Source organism: Aphelocoma coerulescens, chromosome 3, assembly GCF_041296385.1.
Source record: "Aphelocoma coerulescens isolate FSJ_1873_10779 chromosome 3, UR_Acoe_1.0, whole genome shotgun sequence".
NCBI classification, from domain to species: Eukaryota; Metazoa; Chordata; class Aves; order Passeriformes; family Corvidae; genus Aphelocoma; species Aphelocoma coerulescens.
In genome coordinates, this window is record NC_091016.1 from 55582834 (window position 1) to 55601849 (window position 19016).

General features: G+C 35.4%; 1 long non-coding RNA gene across 1 annotated transcript; it reads left to right on the top strand.

The window, feature by feature from the left end:
- Window positions 1-4098: 4098 nt before the first annotated feature.
- LOC138107239 (uncharacterized) lies at window positions 4099-6268 on the top strand. The gene is made up of 3 exons (XR_011149341.1): window positions 4099-4192; window positions 4864-4917; window positions 6202-6268. It is a non-coding gene; the product is annotated as an uncharacterized lncRNA (long non-coding RNA).
- Window positions 6269-19016: the final 12748 nt, after the last annotated feature.

Here is a 19016-nt window from a genome sequence, read left to right on the forward strand (position 1 = left end):
GAGAGATGCTTGCCATTCTGCTCTCAGCATTGGCTGCCCTGGAAGAAGAAGAGCTTGTTTCTACTTACTAGGATGATTACAGTTTCTAGAAGACCTGTTTCTACATTAGTCATTGATTATTCATGTTTCAGTAACAATGGATGAATAAAGTGGAGGTTTACAATATCAGGATGGGAAGTCAGAGTGGAAACAAATCCAAGCACTCTTCACCTACGTGTTAGGAAAAATATGTGACAATTCTGTGACCTCTGCCTCAGACTGTGATTCTTCTGAAGATGACATCTTGGAAAGCAGATGCTCCTCCACCCAGTCAATGGGCTGGAATGTCATGTACTCAGACATAATATTTTTTTTCACCTATATTTGCAAAGAGACACATTTGAGACTTTTTAACTTTTTATTTAGAGAACTTTGGAAAGACACTGAAAAATAAAGTATACTGGGAAATAGACTAATAGCTTATCCTCCAAAATAGCCCATATGTATTGAATGTATATAATGGGCATGTAATTAAACTGAGATTAATGTATATTTACTACATTGTAATGGAAGTCCTGTGTTGTTTCAATCTATTAAAAAAAAAGAAAAGTAAGAGAAAGTAAGCTTCAAGAGTATTCAAGTTTCTCCAGCAGCCTCAGAGCAGCAGAATTCTCTCCCTGCAGGAATCGGCAGTGCAGCTGCTAACTGTGCCAGCACTGAGGTGTTATGGTTTGATTTAGAACCAGGCACTGTGCCTTTTAGATAGCTGGAAACCACACAATTTACTTACCAGTCTGTCAGTCTTGTCATTGGCAGGGCAAATGGTGACTGAATGATGTTTGAAGGCTTTCTTCCAGATGCAAAGACTAGAAACCTTAGAAATGCCAATCCTTAGCACAAAAGAAAGCTTCAGGGGACAGTAGAGCTGGCTGGCTGGACCACTGGATGGAGTGTCACCTTTTTGAAATAAAAACAATAAAATAATGAAGTTACCTCATACCAGATGGCCTAATGTGAGATCTGCATAACTTCCTGCTTACCAAGAAGCTGTACTTCAGAAAAAATTCCTACCTCTGTTCTAAAAGTGATCCTGAGAAAAAAAGGCAAACGAAGAAATACATATCTTTTAAATACCAGCAAGAAAAAAAAAAAAAGGGCTCACCAGCCTCTAATAAAAACTGATTTGTTAAACATACAGAAAAAACAATAAAAATTACTTTTCTCATGATACTATAAATGTTTAGACAAGGGAAAGTTTTATGGAAAGAGGAATAAAATTGACAGAGCATGACAATGCTTCTTAGAATAATCTGCTTTAAAATAAATTCTCACTACTGATAACAACATACTATGTTTTCTTTCTGATCCTATAATATTTTTTCAAGATTGCACCGAAACAAAAATGAGTGTATAAATATTTCAAAATATTTTACTGATAAATAGACAGCCTTGACTGACAATGTACTTATATTATTCATGAAAGTGGGGTATTTTTCTACATTTAGACTACAATTCAGATTTCTTATATAAGCAGTTGCTAAATTACTGTTACAGATCTTTTGTGATATTAAAGCACCTCTATTTATACCCCAATGCTTATTTTAACGTCCAACAAGTGAAAAATTAAATAAGATGTTGCAGTTAACACAGTAGGAGATTTCACCTTTTGGGAAATAATACAGTTTTGAATTTCCTAATCAAAACTGCTTCTGTTGCCATCATGTAAAAAACAGGGATTAAGGCATGACAATAAAAATCAAAACTTAATGAGTCATCAAGAATGGGCACATTAAAAATGATAAATTCCAAAGACAACTACAAATGTGTTGGTGAAACACAAGACCCAGGATAAGACTCAGGTAATTTGAGTTAAAGGAGTCCTTCTAAATGGCTTACAAATAGGTCAAGTCTTAAAAGAAGGATGTATGCAAGCCATAATCTTTTGTTTCTCTAATTTCTTATCTTTTCTACATTGCATTAGGAGGCACGTGTTAGTTGTAGAAGTAATGCTGTGGTAACAGTAAGGATCAAAGCATGTGAGGAGGGCAACATTTCTGAAGAAAATTGTACCTCCTGTAGCAAAGATGAAAGAGAGGGGAAGAAAACAAGAAACCAAAATGAAAAAAATGCTGCGGCATGTAGTTTCTTCATTAAATTCTCCTATGTCTTTCAAACATCTGAATTCTTCTATTTGTTTCAGCCAACTGAGCAAAGACATATGTCCTTTCCTTACAAATCTTTCTCCTTCATTTCTACTTAATTCATAGAGATTTTTTTCTTTTTTTTCTTACCCACATTGTGTTGAACAGAAGAATTCTGAAAAGCAATTGCAAAGTCAATTTTAGTGCTAATTATATGCTTCATTGTGCAAAACAGTTGAACAGTCACAGGAATTTGAAGAGTGACAGTTGAACAAGACTTTTTCAAAAAAACCCAAAACATAACTAATCGTATCGCCCTGAAATTCTAAGATCATTTTTCAGTTTAAATACAGAATATAATTTCAAGGGTAATATTCAAATGTTTTATTTTATTCAGGTGTTTTGATTGTAATATGATTGTATTTTATTAGATCCCTGGAAACTCATCAAGCTCTTGATTATATGGTATGTCTGTGCCATAAATGTATGGGAAAAGAAAGGAAGAGAGCTCCCTGTTTCACTGAAAAATCATCTTTTCTCCGTAATTCTTTCCTCATATTTTGCCATCTGAGAAGATCAGGTGATCACCCCATTTTAATGCCTGATCCTAACATTTAGGCTGGGAAAAATTTATGTGAAAAACTGACATTATGAACATTTAACTTTTTGTGAATCTTCTCTCAAAGACCATAAAAAGCATGAAGTCCATGGTGGCTTCATAAAATATGAAGATAAATAAATTCTACTGTATGTGGATTTAGCATTTGACTGAAAGTTTAGTCAGACATCAATCTAAAATATCCTAATGTATCAGTGCCCTAATATATTCTTCATATCCTTATTAAATAAAATTTAAATAAAATTATGGATTGGGGCTTACATTATACATTTTCCTTTCCCTAACTTATGTCAGCATGCAAAACAATTTTTCTATACTATATGTTTCATTAATTTTGCCCTTGGCAAATAGGTGAGTATAGGGAAATCAAGCAGGAAATATAATGATCAGTTTATAATTATTATCCTTTTAAAATATATTCCTAGGCATGCAAAGTTAGCAAATCAGAGAAATTAATAAATTGAGGGGGAAAAGTTATAAAAGCAATATTTACTTAATCAGAATAAATCTTTGTTTTGTCATTGTAACTGAAATCTTTCCTCATTACTTGTCATCATTTCTCCTTTATCTTCTTTTCTGCTTCATTTTCAGTTTTAGAATATCCTTACTGAGAATCAAGGAGCAGAACTGAATCCAGTGCTCTACATGTGGGCACATATATGGACATTTTCCTAATTTTTTTAATGGCTTTCCTAAAAACTCCTAACATTTTAGCTTTTGACAACTACTGGAAATACAGAGGCCTTACATGAAGGTTTTAAATCAGGTTGTGTTATAAGACTATGACATCTCCTTATATGCATAGAAAAGGGGAAGGGTGTAAGGTGATGTGGGGAGGTGCACATTTTACTTTAAAATTTTCTTTTTGGCTGTAGAATGAAAAAAACATAAAGAAAATTAATCAAAAAAATGAAGTCTGCTTCTTCTCCACTCTAAATCGAGAAAAAAAATATTACTGCTTTTAGTTTAACCAATTTAATAATTTTTCTTGGAAATATATTAGTTTTCTAATAAAACATAAAAAAATTTAAAAATTTTAAAAGGCTAAGAAAAAGAGAATAAACCAAATAACCCTTTAGAACCTGACATCTCTTTTTCACTTGGTTATTGGAAAGTTAAGAACAAAGGAATATTCTGCTATCTGGCTTCAGATTAATTCTTTAACTGAAGTATTCAGCAAAAAAAAAAGTGAGAGCATATAACTGTTTAAAATACAGCAAACTCCAAACAAGAAGACACTTTCTGTGAAACATATGCACACCTCAGAAGAATCAGAAATTAAGGATTTATACTGAATGTATTTGAAAGAACCTAATTCACATGAGATTTATGAGCTCATGACAGGTCTTTTCCAGGTGGGTCAGTTCTCAGGATATGGTGTTGGGAGAAGTTTGGACTACCATTTTCTACAACAGCTAGCTCCAGGAAGAAGAACTGGCAGAATAACCAGAAGGTATATGACTTTTCTACTTCAAAACTAGCACTAAATCAAGAGCAATCCCAGGCTGTTGGGTCCACGCCTCCATTGCCTGAAGCAACCGTATAATGCAAAGCTTCTGCTATTAGCTTCAAGTTGGTGTTAAATGTCTGTCCCACTTCAGGCATCCAACGAAAGGGACTTTGGAATTCTGCAGTAGCCTAGCTTTTGAGTTTGTACTGCCAACATTTCTCTTATAACTGTCCTACAGTACTCAGTGATCCTCCAAATACATGGATTTCTGTATCAGCACAAGTGAGAAACACTGTTGAAGAGTATTCCCTCTTTTTCTAGCACAGTTTCGCTTGTGGAAGGTAAAAATCAAGATCTAACTGCAAACAATTAAACAGATTTTAGCAATGCATAATGAATATCGGGTTAACTGTGTTTTCCTCTATCTCACTTGTGTCTTCAATGGGAACACTCTAGATAGAAGTGAAGTAAATCAGGAAAAAATACAAGAAATTGGTATAAAAAATCTGTACATAGACCGTGTATTTATTATCTCAGTAAAATGTGCAAATAAATAATTCCTAAGAAAAAATGCTCTAAGTTAAGAATATCCCATTAAAGCAAATCCTCTTTTAAATTTTTGATTGGAGAAGGGAAAATGTTTGAGAAAAAACATTTTCTTTCTATCTCTGCAGTGTTTATAAGGCTGCACAAAACCAGTGACATCTCAATTCCGTTGTGTTTTCCTGGTGAGTATATAATAACTTCACATAAACAGTTCATTTTCCTTAGATCTGTCTATAAAATTCTGAAATTCCCTTTACTTTAACTATCAGCTAAGAGTATTTATCCAGCCCTTGGTTTTAACAGTAGCATAGTCCCTTAAAAATAACTGTATTATAGACACCTGTGTCACACTAATTTTTAAGCCAGAAGTTCTTATTGGCAAACATGCTTTCATTGCTTCTTGATCTCCTGGAAAGTCAGCTAAGCTTCCATGTGGATTGTTCCTCAGGGCAAGATTAAAAAGAGCAGAAAATATGCTTTACTTTAAAGCTGTTGGTTCTGCTGGGACTCTACAGTAAAGAGCAAATTGTGCATTAAGGGGAAAAAGCAAACAGTTGCATGGGGGAAAGAAGAGGTGAATACCTACTGAATAAGCCAGTAATGACAATTATCTGTTCAGAAATCATGTGTATATTCAGTGCATACTTTTTTGTTATTACATCTCAGAAGACTTTCAGAAAGGCAGTAAGGTGCTCTGCCTTATTGTTAGCCCAAACTCTTACACTGTCAATACTTAAAAAAGTGTACAAAAGAGTTTTATTTCTGGTGAAGAGCTCAGGAACTTGGGTCAAAACATTTCTTCTATCCTGCTGTGAAGCCAACTAAACTAATTTGATTGTAGTGGCACTGTACCCACAACAAACCGTGTTCTTTACAGGTGGTTTAATTAAGTTTTGGCGTAATGTGCCTCAACAATGAATAATTCATTGCTTCTCATGTCTCAAGACGTAAAAAAGAAGAAAATCAGTAACACTATAAAACTTTTTTGTTACTATTTTCTGATAAGATGGCTGTCATTGACAGGGAAAAAACAGTATGCCTTCACGAAGAGACACAAGACTACTTTCAGCATGAGTTATAACAATTTTGTAATTATATGCTTAACAAGCAAATATGATTGAAAACTTAATCTTCCATACATTATTTATTGGAATATGTGAATATTGTACACTAAGGCTAATTAGACAAATTAAATATCCTCTTTATGTATTTCCAATCTGAGGATATCTGCTAAACGTATTTGACATTTCAGATGAGGATAACAGAAATTGCGAGTTCTCCCTAACAGATTTCTATCTTTATAACAGTAAAGAAATGTAAACAATTTTTTTCGCATATTACTCTATGCAAATGTGTCACCTGGGACACTAATCTGATTTTTTTATGCTATTTCTGGGATGAGAGGGATGCATGGAAAAATATGATTGACAGGAAGAAGAGCTGTGTTCTGTGTTTTTCTCCACCAGAGATCTCCTGGAAGCTCCTCCAAAGGCCATCTGAACCCATTTGTGTAAAAAATTTCCAGGTAAAGAGTGATTTTTGGCCCTTACACAGGCATGTGGCAGTCTGTTACAAGTGCAGACATTAAGAATGGATGTAATGGAAGACCTGTCCAGGAGGACATGCTGTCTAACAGATTTCAAGCAGCTCTGGGTAGGACAGATGCACAAGGAGAAGCAACAGATGGACAGTGCTTGCACCAGGGATTGGCATTTTTGGTGAGAGTCTGAGCGTAAGGAAAGGACTAACTGCTTGATATCCTCGGTACCAGGGCTCGGTGCCTGGGGAAAGGAGAGCCTTCAGTGGTGGCTTTTGGGAGTACTCTGAGCCAAGTGGGCTCAGATCACCATCACTGCTGAGGAGGGCATGGTTAGGGTTCATACCATACACAGCCAGGGGACTTCAGGATAGAAAGCACATCAAAAGAAGCCTAATTAAAACATCTTTCTACTTTCATTTATTCGTTCTGTTTCCCTTTAGGCAACACTACTTTTACTAGATACCAAGACTCATTCCATCCTTGATATACTCTACCAAACAAATGGTAGAGTGATTTCCTCTGTTTTGGTCAATAACTTAAACAAACCCACAGGTGTTAGCTACTTCTCCATGACAGCTAAAGAACATAAGAACTAAAACACAAGGCAAGCTTTGTTTAAAGTACTTGTGCAGCAGATTCTCATGTGTGACAAATGAGCAGGAAGAAAATCAGTCAAGTACTTCCTAATTCCTAGATCTGACTGTGCACCCTAGTCGTGCCTCAGGTGCATATGGAGTGAGATCCTCAGGCATGTACTAATTTTTATGTTCCCTTCTCAATCCCCTGTCCACCTCCATCAGTTATCACACACTCTGTCCCAGTATTCACTGAAAAAAATCTTGGGGAATGAACGCACAGGGAGGCACAGTATAAATCAGCATGTGAAACAGGCACAGCCTTCAACAGGTGTACATTTAGAGGTATAATGAATTAGTAATCCAGTAATGGAAATTCTAAAGAAATTGGTCCTAGCATGCTAGAGCATGCATTCCAGACTCTAAGTGTAGTATGAGCAGACATACCTGTTCTTAATGATGCTCAGGCCTTTTAAAATGTTTTGTTTCTTTGCTTGTTTTGTTAGTTTCTTTCAGAATCTTTAAAAATGTGGGAAGTCACAAGAAAAGAAATGTTAGATTCTGTCTAGAGTTAGATAAAAACTTCATGTATGCTTCATTTCACTAGTGTATTCCTAAAGGGATAAAAGAACAGTGATTCTTTTATCACAGCACTCAAGATCAGGCAAGAAAAATTCCTTGGACAATAAGTGCTCCTATCTGACTGCCAAAATCAAAAGCTTGTAAACCAGCCTGTGACAAACTCTAAAGGAGGATCTTTAAAATCTCTGCTGCCTCCTCCAGTTTCTTCCCTGCTCTCATATTCCAGAGTCACACCAATGTTTTCCATGACAAATCTAGCTACAGTCCAATCTCAGCTGTTTCTCAGTCACTGCAGTACAAGTGCACCATGGCCCCTTGGTGTTACATGACTTCCAGACAACCTGTATTATCAGCATATCATAAGTCATTCTAAGCTGTCTCTCACTGGCTATTCCTTTTGCTGCTGACTTCCCTGTATATTACTGCTTATACATACACTGGATAGGAAATGCTGATACATCTTAAAACCTTAAGCTAAGAACACTGTTTATGACACTTTCATGAAGATCTCTGAATCATATCCTTTAGATACACACAGGTTTTACTACTGCTTCTCAATAACATGCTATATCCTTTCTATTTCTAAAGATTTGAAGTGAACTTGGTGACCTTAAAGGATCTGCATTTTCAGGAAAAACTAAGCATTCATCACAAGGGTATCAGACATTTTTATAAAAACATGCTCATAATTAATATCCTTATGAGTAACAGCCTGAAAATATCTTCCCTTGTGCAGAATATCCTACAATGACATGAACTCTAAATGTAAATACAAATTAGGAGAGGACAATAAAAACATAAATTGTGTATATTGCTCGCTGCGGAAATATTCATTATTGAAAATTGAGTAACACAAAAACAAGTCTCTCCTGTTTTTCATTATGTACTAAAGGGTCAACAAGAACCAAAGGTTAATTAATATGGAGATTTCAATAGCGATTTCAATAGCAAGTTCAATAACAGGGTTTCAGATTCAAGCTCTGTGTTATCTTAATAGCAAAATTTAAAAGGTTTTTCTTTCTCTGTTGATTTATGTAGCTTCATCTGTTATATTTCCCAATAGATTTCAAATTTTCTAGTTCATTGGCTGAGCCAAAATGGCACATTACTTACTATGTATTACACCAAGCAAAAAATATTACTTGTCTATGCATCTAAATACCCAGATTTTTAAAGTTTTCTCTGTTTGGGTATTTTTTTTCTTAAAAAAACAAACAAAAAAACCCCATAAAACTTGCCCATGTATTAAACCATTTTTTGAATTATTTCTGTCTCTAAATGATTAGCCTCAGTGATAATTTTAGAGAGAAGTTTTTATGATACAAAAATATCAAAAGGATTGGCAAAATTTCAACCAATTCTTTGTCTTTGATTTTCAGAAATGAGAGATTTTGAAAAAAAGATGTTTGCTTATGTGTGAATATACAGTTGATGAGATTGAAGATGAACATAGATATAACCCAGACATAAATGACCCAATCTGCAGATAGACTCACTAGCTTGGCTTTCTATTCTTTATAATGGAAGAGATGGAGGTCTTGAAAATATTTTTGATTTGAAGTTATTAAAGATAGAGCAAGATAAATCTAAGAAGCATAGACTGGCTATGAATAAATTAAAACTAACATATAGAATGTGACTGATGATCAAAGGAAATAGGCTTAAGGTAGAAAAAATATAATTGTTTTTATATGAAGTTTGATATGTTTTGTCAGTGCTATATAAAATGGATCTGTGTGAAGGATTAAGGGACATACTGTCTAGTACAGGGCCTTGGCCCTGAAGCCTAGAACCAAGACAGAGGACCATGTTCAGCAAGAGGGATTGGCACATTTTCCTCAAAAATCAGTGCTACACTGGGTGTCCTATATAGAGACACTGTTCCAAATATGTGAACATGCAGGATGGCAGTTCATGTAATTTCTTTAACTCAGTGAGAAGGAGAAGTTATTATAGGAAAGACATTAAGTCTCAACTAGATTGGAGTGATCTTGATAAATCCTGATGAGCCAAAAATTCCTTCTAGCCCTTTGGTACTTTGTATGCTTGATATTGAGGAACATCACCTGATGAAACATCTATTATGAATGCAAGACTGGTCAGCAACACAGAACAAATTAAGTCTTTCAAGTAGGGTAATCAATAAGTTAGAAAAGATCTTAGTGATTACTTTTTCTACCAGGTAAATTGAAGGGGTTTTTATGACAAACCTTTCTTTCTCTTTCTCTCTTTCTTTCTTTCTTTCTTTCTTTCTTTCTTTCTTTCTTTCTTTGGTCACAAAGGAGAAAACATTGCCTAGGCTTCTACCTATCTGCATTAGCGTGCTGTTTGATTCTGCACCTGTAGCTAGCAAACGAATGGAGAGTATTAATTGATTGAATCACTAGGTACTCAAACACCTTTCTCTGTCAAAGGCCTTCACTGGCATTTCACTTAAGTGATCTGGGCAGGTTGTCTGTGGCTGTTAAACACTGTAATTTCCATAAAGTTAAGGCATCTCGTTCAGTGAAGATTCTGCTGTCAGCCAGGCTTAAGTAGTAGTGATGCAATCCAAGATGTTTTCTATCAGTGACACCAATTTCTTGCCTGATGCTAATCTGGATAACTTGCCTCCTTCTGCTGTTAAAGATCCAAGTGAGAGACTATCAGAGTGTAAGCTCTTCCCTTCATTTACTTTTAAAGTGTCTTCTTGTATAATAGTGTCCAAATCCTGTCAACCTGCAAAAAGCTCTTTTTCTGAATAACAGATTAGAGATGGTCAGAAAGTAGCTGCTCTTCTTGATATTGAAATTCCTTCCTTTATCCAATCTTTTCCTTTCTGTCCCCACCTTAAAAAGAACATATTTTTGCATATTGTCTCTGATTGATAAATAATACTTATGTTTTTGATGAGGGAAATATGAGGCCGGATATTCCCATGCTGCATGGCAAATTCTTCTAGAAAAGCAACATAGAAATGCCCAAGAATAACCATCACTGGTAAAAGAATATCAGTAACAAATGAACGTCAGGTATCTTGGGTTTTCTTAAATTCTTACTGGAGGATAAGGCACACTTTAAAAGCTAAATATTAAGGCTGCAAAGCAGTCAGGGCATGGGAGAGGACACCGGAGCTCCACAGTAACTTGAGTCTCCATGGGACCTTGGACAAGTCATCCTTCACTCATGCACAACAACCCAGCAAGCAGCCTCAGCCACGTGTCTGCTCTGTCTCAGGGGTGCAGCAAATCTGAACTTACGATGATGGAGTGGTTTGGGGTGACTACCGTGGCAAGTGCTATGTAATAGGTAATAGAAAGGAGAATGGATCTCTTTTATGTGAAATTTAGGCACTGAGAATTACAACTAAATGAAACTGAAGTACTCCCTTGACTTTTTACTATTTCACAACTGGCTTAATCAACAACCTCTGACATCTTACCTAAAAATCAGACCTTTCTTTTTACCTTACAATAGGAGAAGACTGAAATGCAATTACAGTCATACTTTGTATATAACTGTATTTCCTCATGACTGCCAAACAATTTTTGCAGTTCTGAACACAAATGGCCTGTACTCACCTTTCCTTTAGCTGAATATAGACTATGGATGTCTCCAACACTGAGCTCTTTTTTTCTTTGAAAGATTATTTCAAGTTGTATCAGTTTTCTGAAACCCAGAAAGGCGAAATCTCCTACATATAGTATTCCTGTGCTCTAAGTTGCTGACTTTGCAGTCACTGTTGTAGATTGAATATGGTGGCTACAGTGTGTGGCTAATTATTCCTCAGCTCAACCTTTGATTTGCAAAGACTTGCAGAGTGACTCCTCTAAGAACAGTAATTTTGGAGGGGTTAGACTCAAGCTTGATTTAACCCAGACTTTCTCTGGCCACTGCAATTATTGTTTCTTTGGATTTGCTTCCAGTTCTCCTCTAGGTAAGCAGCACCTACCTTACAGGGTGTTGTGAATGCCCCATATCTTCCATAGCTTATTTTTGGTTTTATGTCATGTATCTTAGATTTCTCTGGTATAAGTTGGCACAAACCCTGGGTCTTTCAGTCTAACTCACTGGTGGCTGGTTCCCTATCTGTCACCTTTGGCAAACTGAAGCCAGCTATCCCTGCCCTCCTAAAACCAGCTCTGCTTATCAGAAATATCTCAAAGTTGTCCCAATCCTTTGTGAGTTAAACTCTAACTTCAAAGGCAAGCAAATACCACATGACATGGAATTTCTAAGTGTTTCATCCTATTTGTTTAGACTATACAGCTGAAAGTAAGTATCTTCAGCACACCTTCTTCAGCAAATCTGTTGTTCAGCCAAAACTTAGGTTTTGTGACTACTTGCTTGATTAACTTATTCTTTAACTTCTTTACAACAGATGGAAGGAGAGGCAAGTAAGAGTTGTGCCTTATCCAGGCTCACTATATATTAAAGCATGCAGTATTACATTTTAATTTATCAGAATTAATGGCAAATATATTGAGAGCTACTTGAGATGACCACATCCGGTACAGATTATTACCTCTTCTTAAGGACAGTACTAAAAAATATTTTTTGAGACCTTTCTATACCCGGTTTTATCAGGCATCTTGTTTTAGTTGAAGTTATTCAGATTCTGGTCATGCAGCCTTTAAATGCCAATATGCAATATGCTAAGAGAACAGCAGCAATATTTATCTGAGCATCCAACAGTATTTATGCCTTATTTCTGGTAATGCATTTAGCATGTCATTAAAATGTTTCCTTAAGAGCTCCTAGAGTCACAACATCAAAATAAAAAGCTAATGTTTCATTCGCTCTAGCGATATCCAGAACATTTCCTGCAAATAAGTTACCAATTCTTAATTCTTGTCACCCATAATATAGATGAATTATTTAAAATTTAATTAATTTATCCTCAGAATCCCACAGACAGAAGGTTGCCACGAAGGTATCTGAATATATTCAAGAAAAGACCCCAATTCCATATGCACTAAAACCATGTTATATGTCTTATAACTGACTCAGGGTGCCTTCCTAAGTGGCTCCTGATCCAGACTAGAGGTGACACTGTAATGATATTCGTTGTTGTACAGTATGATTCTCTGAACAAGAATTGTATTTAATGTTTATGGGACAGTACCAATATATATTCCATTCCAAGAAGATGCTATAAATTTTGTCAAGGAAACAGAACTTTTAAAAAGGTATTTTAAAGTCACATTTATGGCGCTTAAATTTTTTTCAGTATATAAATATTTATACATACTGCTTATATCAGTGATTTGGGCTATATACTATTAAAATTTTATCATCGAGCTGTAGAATTTTATGACTAATCCAGTAAGAACAAGAACTGAAAATGATGCTTTTATGACATGATTTTCCTTGACTGTCACTAATATATATTCATTCAACAGGTACAAGAGCATATTATGGATGTCTTCACAAAGCATTTTTTACATCCATAAGGTGTGACATTTCCAAGAAGGCAGGATTCTTTTATCTCAAATTTTCAGCATTTAGGATACTATAGGGAGCAAGTTTAAGACAAAAGATACAACAAAGAAGCAGAAGCAGAAACACCAATTATCACAAAGGAAGTATAGGAGTGTAATAGGACATCAACCTGGCTAAACAATGGGTTCTTCTTGGACCTCTTCTTGGACCGTGGGAAGTTTACAGAAAGCAGGAACTAGGTCAGATGCAAGAGGAAGATGACAGAGTAATAACACAAAGGGACAAAATCAGGAGGTATGAGGCACAAAAAAGACGAAGCTAGTAAAGGGCATAAAAAGTAATGAGAAAGGCAATGTAAGTGATAAGGGAAAATGATGTGGGAAGTGTAAGTTGTAATATATGCTGTAGGAAAATGTCATGCTACAGTTAAACAGGGAGGGAAATTTATTTGCAAATGGCATAAAGAATGTGAACAGATGGATGGCATTCCTTGCCTCAATGTTTTCAAAGAATGAATGTCATCTGCAATCAGGTGACTGACATGAATTCTGTTAATGATGAAAAGAACCTACTTTAACCTAGAGTAAGGAAAAGGTTTAGTGAACACCTATGAAAGTCAGAGACATTAAAATTATTTGATACAACAAACCGTATCCTATATAATTTGAAGAGGTGACCTAAGCAATATATTGTAATGATTACTCTAAAGAGTTATTGGAATATGGTGAGATACTGGGTGGCCAATGAGAAACAAAATAAGGCTTCTCTGGAGCAAAGTATGGTCTGTGAAAACTGAATTAGAAATATACCACTTAAGTTTAATTTTTCAGGAAAATTGTAGGAACAAACAAGTGCCAAGCAGAAACAAAGATGATCAACAGTCAATAAAGATTTATTGAGAACAAATCATATCAAAGAAATCTGATTTCTTGCAATAAAAGAGAAATAGAAGGGAAGAAGATATCCATTACTTATCTGTCAATACAATGGTGTTTCAGAGAAAGTTCTCGTAAACAACCTGGGAACAAGTGTTCTAGATAAAACTTTCAGACGCTGGCTAGGAAACTTGTAACTGAGCTCACTATCAAATGGAAAAGCATATGTATTGAACTTCTACAAGTGCCTACTGACTCTAGTACTGGCTGCTGCAGTTAAGCAAAATGAAATTTGAAGAGAATGGGTTAATGGACTAGAATTGAATTGGATCTTGATAAACTAGAGGAAAGGCCTGAAAAAATAATATTAAATTCCGTAGAGACGAATGTAAATTTTTCTATTTTGGTATGGGCACTCCATAGAATAACTACAAGCTCTGAAATGTCTCATTTGGTAGCAGTGTTACAGAAAAAGTCCTTCTGGTATAATGGATTACAACATGACTGTGACTCAAACACTGACATTTTTTGGAAAGGGCATATGAATGGATAAAAACTATGTATAAACAGCAATGTAGCTGCATCTTAAGTTCATTGTTCAATTTTAAGCACCTTGATTCATGAAAGATATTGATCAGTTGGGCACAATCCAGTGAATGATCAAAGGTTTAGAAAACATTTAAACAAAGAAAAAAACATTGAAATGGTTATTTAAAATCTAGGGGAGATAAGGTTGTAGAGGAGACTGACAGTAGCCTTTAAAAACATAAAAGACCACTGCAGAGAGGAAAAGAACAGTTTGCTCTTTATCATACACAGAGCAAGAAATAGTGCCCTTAAACGACAGCAAGAAAGATTCAGTTTAGATGTCAGGAAAACCCTTTTTAACAATAAAGGTAGTGATGCACTAGAACAAATTGCTTCAGATGCTGTAGAAATCATTTGAAGTGTTTGAGAATAAGTTAAAAAAGCATTAGTAATGATCACTTAAAGATGGTCTGGCCATAAAGGGATGGGAAAGGATGACACCCTGTTTTTTCCAGGTCTATTTTTTAACATTTCTGTGGACCTGCTAGAAAATTTTGGTCATGGATTGAAATGATACAAGGTTGTGTCAAGTACAAGTGAATCCTGTAATGGATGTGTAATGCAAACAGCAGGGACACGAAGTGTAAATGCTTGTCAAGCTCAACAGAGCTCAAGTTCAAGGTTGGGCTGCTGATGAGGTTATCAAGAAATGTGTTACAGGGAATGCTCCTGATTCTGTGATGGAAGTTTTCACTTCTTGGGAAACTGTGAGAGCTACCTACAGATCTCAGCATTCTCCTTTTTTCCTTCTGTAGCATTTCAAGGCTTTAATTACAGTATTTGTATTAAAATCCCTCCCTGTTATTGAGGTATGTCTATATAAAGACCCTCGGTAATCTAAGCCACTTTATAATGTGTATTTATAGAGGTTCATCTGAAAAATACTAAATTCCTGTGACTTAACTTCTTCCAGAGAAATTGTTTGATAAACTATAGCTAAAGAACATGATTCCTGAGTCCCTGCTGATGACTTGCTGTTAAGAATATATTCCTGTTGTTCACAATATGCAGCTGATTCTATATTACTTGTTTCTACTATGAAGTACAATGAGATCTCATTAAAGACCATCTCCATAGCCATTTCCAAGTAACTGTTTTACAATATTTTCAAGGTTATAATTTTAGACTTTATAGGAAACATAATGGGAATGTCTAAGATCAAGAACCAGAAGAAAATTTCAATCACCCTTTTCTCCTTCTAATAGGACACAAAGAATAGGCTAATGCTTGTTTCCTTTTTTCCTCATGCCAGGAGTTGAAGAAAATCCACTGCTGACAGAACCTCAATGTATGTACAGTTTTGGCACTCCATCCCCACCACCTAATATATTATTAATTCTTTAATAATACATCAAATCCTTTCATCAACCCCACCATAATACCGACAGTATCTCCATTTGCCTTCCTCACAATCCAAGCTCTATCTTCATAGCTCAGCATAGCAATCACCACCATATATCTTCATCTTGCTCAAAACTTATTAGTGACTTGGATGTTTCTACTTTCAATATAGTTTGAACAGTGATGTAACATATATAATTTCAGTTCTCTGTAAAAAAATTTATAGTCATACTCCTGGCCTTTGTCTTTCTGATACCTCCTACTGATAGAATTATGCCAACTGCTCTGTGTAGTTTTTCAAGGGGGATCACAGGGAAGTTTTACATGCTGGTTTATATAACTTTCACATACTTTTTCACAGCACAGTGTACTATCACTGCAATTCCTGATTTATGAGAAGAAAATAATGTGCTTTTGCCTGAAAAAAGAAATAAGTTCTGGAAAGTCTCTTCTTAGGATGGCATATTATTCATTTAGCAGTTCAAGAAAATTATGTGTGAACTCTGAAAATATCAGCTTTGGCATAAATATTGGTTACTGCTTTTTGCTTTTGTGAACTCTTCAGCAAATATTACAGATGCTGCACAAGATCAATACATGAGCAATACTTGAAAATCTGATTATGTAATATAGCTACACTCTTGAATAGCAACCAAAATACATGCCATTCAAAATACAGCTTAGAGGTAACCTGCAAACATCTAGTAAGTGAAAGAGAGATCCAGAGCCCAATTATACTAGAAGTAGAGCAAATATAAAAAGAAATTTTGAGTTTACCAACAATTGTCTATAGCCTGAGGCTAAATGATGCAGCAGAAAGCTTACACAACCCAGTGCCCAGGTGTCCATTCATTTATGACAGGCTGCCTGGAAGCTGTTGAAATGAATGCTGTCAGAAATAGGAGACTGATCTGTAGAATCCAGTTTCATCTCTCAGAGAGTTCAGAGGTGATTGCATTCAGTGGCTTCACTGGCGCTAATTAGTAAGGGAAAGCAAATAAATAAGTCTTTTTTATCTTTTTTTTTTTCCTGACTCTGTGTAAAATCCAAACATACTGTTGAACAGTGGGGGAAAACAAACAGAAGTGCCTATTTATGTCTTTGTCTTGGTATGCCCACAGAAGTCTAAGGAGACCGATTAGTACTGAGAATATAACCCTGTACTTAAAAGTAAATGCTCCCTTAAATAAAATATTGATAATAAAATTAATTTAAATGCATAGTCAAGTGTTAATATCTCTGAACTGTCTAAGAATTTTTATGTTGGAAAAGACCCCTAAAATCATCAAGTTCAACCATCAACCTGTCATTGCCATGATTACCACTAAACCATGTCCCTAATATATTAGCAGATGGATAGTTAATTGCTATAAAAACTCCTGGACTAAGCAGCCCCATGTAAAGATTCATTTTATCTGCAAGAAGGAAATATACCATTATATTTTTATTGCAAAAATATGTCCTAAATTCACACTGTGCTTCCTTCATTTGGAAACCTCATTAATTAAGCAAAATAGGTAAGTTAGTTTGCTTTTTATTTCCATATGCATTTTCATTTCAATTAGATAAACTCTGCTTTGTTAACTTTCCTAAATAACTATCCTATTCTTATTTTTATTACCATTTAATTGTAACTACAATTAAATCGAGATGGGAGGTGTTTAAAAGCAAACACAAAACCAGTGAAGACGTCAAGAAACAAAAGATTGTAAATGCAATGAACAACATCAAACGACCTGACATGGGAACAAAAGGTCTTATATATCAGTTCGGGTCCTGACTTTCTACATCAACATAATATGCCATAGGATGATCATTAATGTCAGAAATGGCTAACTTCTAGAGATTAATGTCTCCCTCAAAAGGCAGTAGTTAATCATATGACATTATAGGAAAACAGTGCTTTAAGGAGAGCCAAGGATTGTTTGTTTTCTACAGTCACAGTGACCACCACTTTGAGTATTTTTGCAATACCTTGTACTTAACTATAAAATAAGTGTCTGTTGCCACTGAGAAATGCAGTCAAATATGACTAAAGAAAGAAAGAAAGAAGCCAAGGTGGGACCCTCCCATCCTGTATTTTTACACTTCTATTCTAAGTTTATATTCTTGGCAGGCCGTTGGTATTGAAATCAGGTCTTAAATATTATGCCTGAAATTCAGGCTTACAGTGCTTCATGCAGGTGTGTGGGAGAACTAACTCATGAATTGTTTTGACTGGAAAAAGGATAACAAGACTTACCACTGATAGAGTTTAGACTAAACACAAGCTAGACATTTACCCAAGGAAGAGATTTGAAAATTTCAAAGAGTGCTTGGATTCTGTGTGTGAGATAATTTAATACAGAATTTCATGCCTACATTATTCATATCCGGCATATATTGATTCTTTTGTGCTTAGAAGTCATTAACTATATTTTGTTACTTATGTTTTAAGAGCCACTAGCTGCAAAAAGGAAAAATTCTACATGTGAAACTCAGAGGATACAACCTTAATTCCACCTAAATGATTTTAACCTGTGGCATCAACACAGGTGTAGGTCATTGAATGTTTTTAACAATCAGGCCAAAAGCTTATCTACTGGGATGGAATTCTCGACTAACAGGAGCTGATATGAAAACTCAAGAGTCTGGAAACAAAAGAAATACAAGCAACTGGGAAGAAAGTAACAGCTTGTGAGCTGAGGGGCTAGAGATTCTCTTCAGCTTCTGCTGAAATAGGCATCTTAAGCACCACTCTGGATATGACCTAAACCAAAACCAATTTCCCTAGCTGATCACAGTGACTTGCAGCCCCACTAGTAGCTATGGGTTAGTGTATAAGAGCTTTTTGATTAATCTGTTGTTGACAATATTGGGGGAGGTTATATTTTAAGGACTCTGCGTTTGAAAAATACCTCACTCTTAACAGTAAAAAGGATGCAGACTGGCTTTGGATTATACTTAAAGAAGAGCAAAATCAGAGATAGAAGCAAAGTCAAGCCCACCAATCTGGAAAGCATTGCTTTTTAATGTAGGCCAGTTAGGACACTTAAGAAATTAAGACTGAAATTAGGTGAGATACCGTGTAAATTCTTATGTGACAGGACTTTACAGCATCCTGTATAGTTATTTCTCTTCCAGTAGGCTAACAAGCCTAAGCTATAGAAAACTTGTGTTTCCTGATGGTATTGCTTATATGCCTAAAATTAATCATATTTTTAAGTGTTTATATGACTTAATGTATTTTCCTAGGCATATTTCAAGTTAGAAGCTTCTAATTTTATTTTTAATGGAGAATGAATCCATTTTTCTGTATAAGTTTGAGATTTATCTTCAGCATCATAAAGGACATCTCCTTCCAATAACATCTGGCTGAA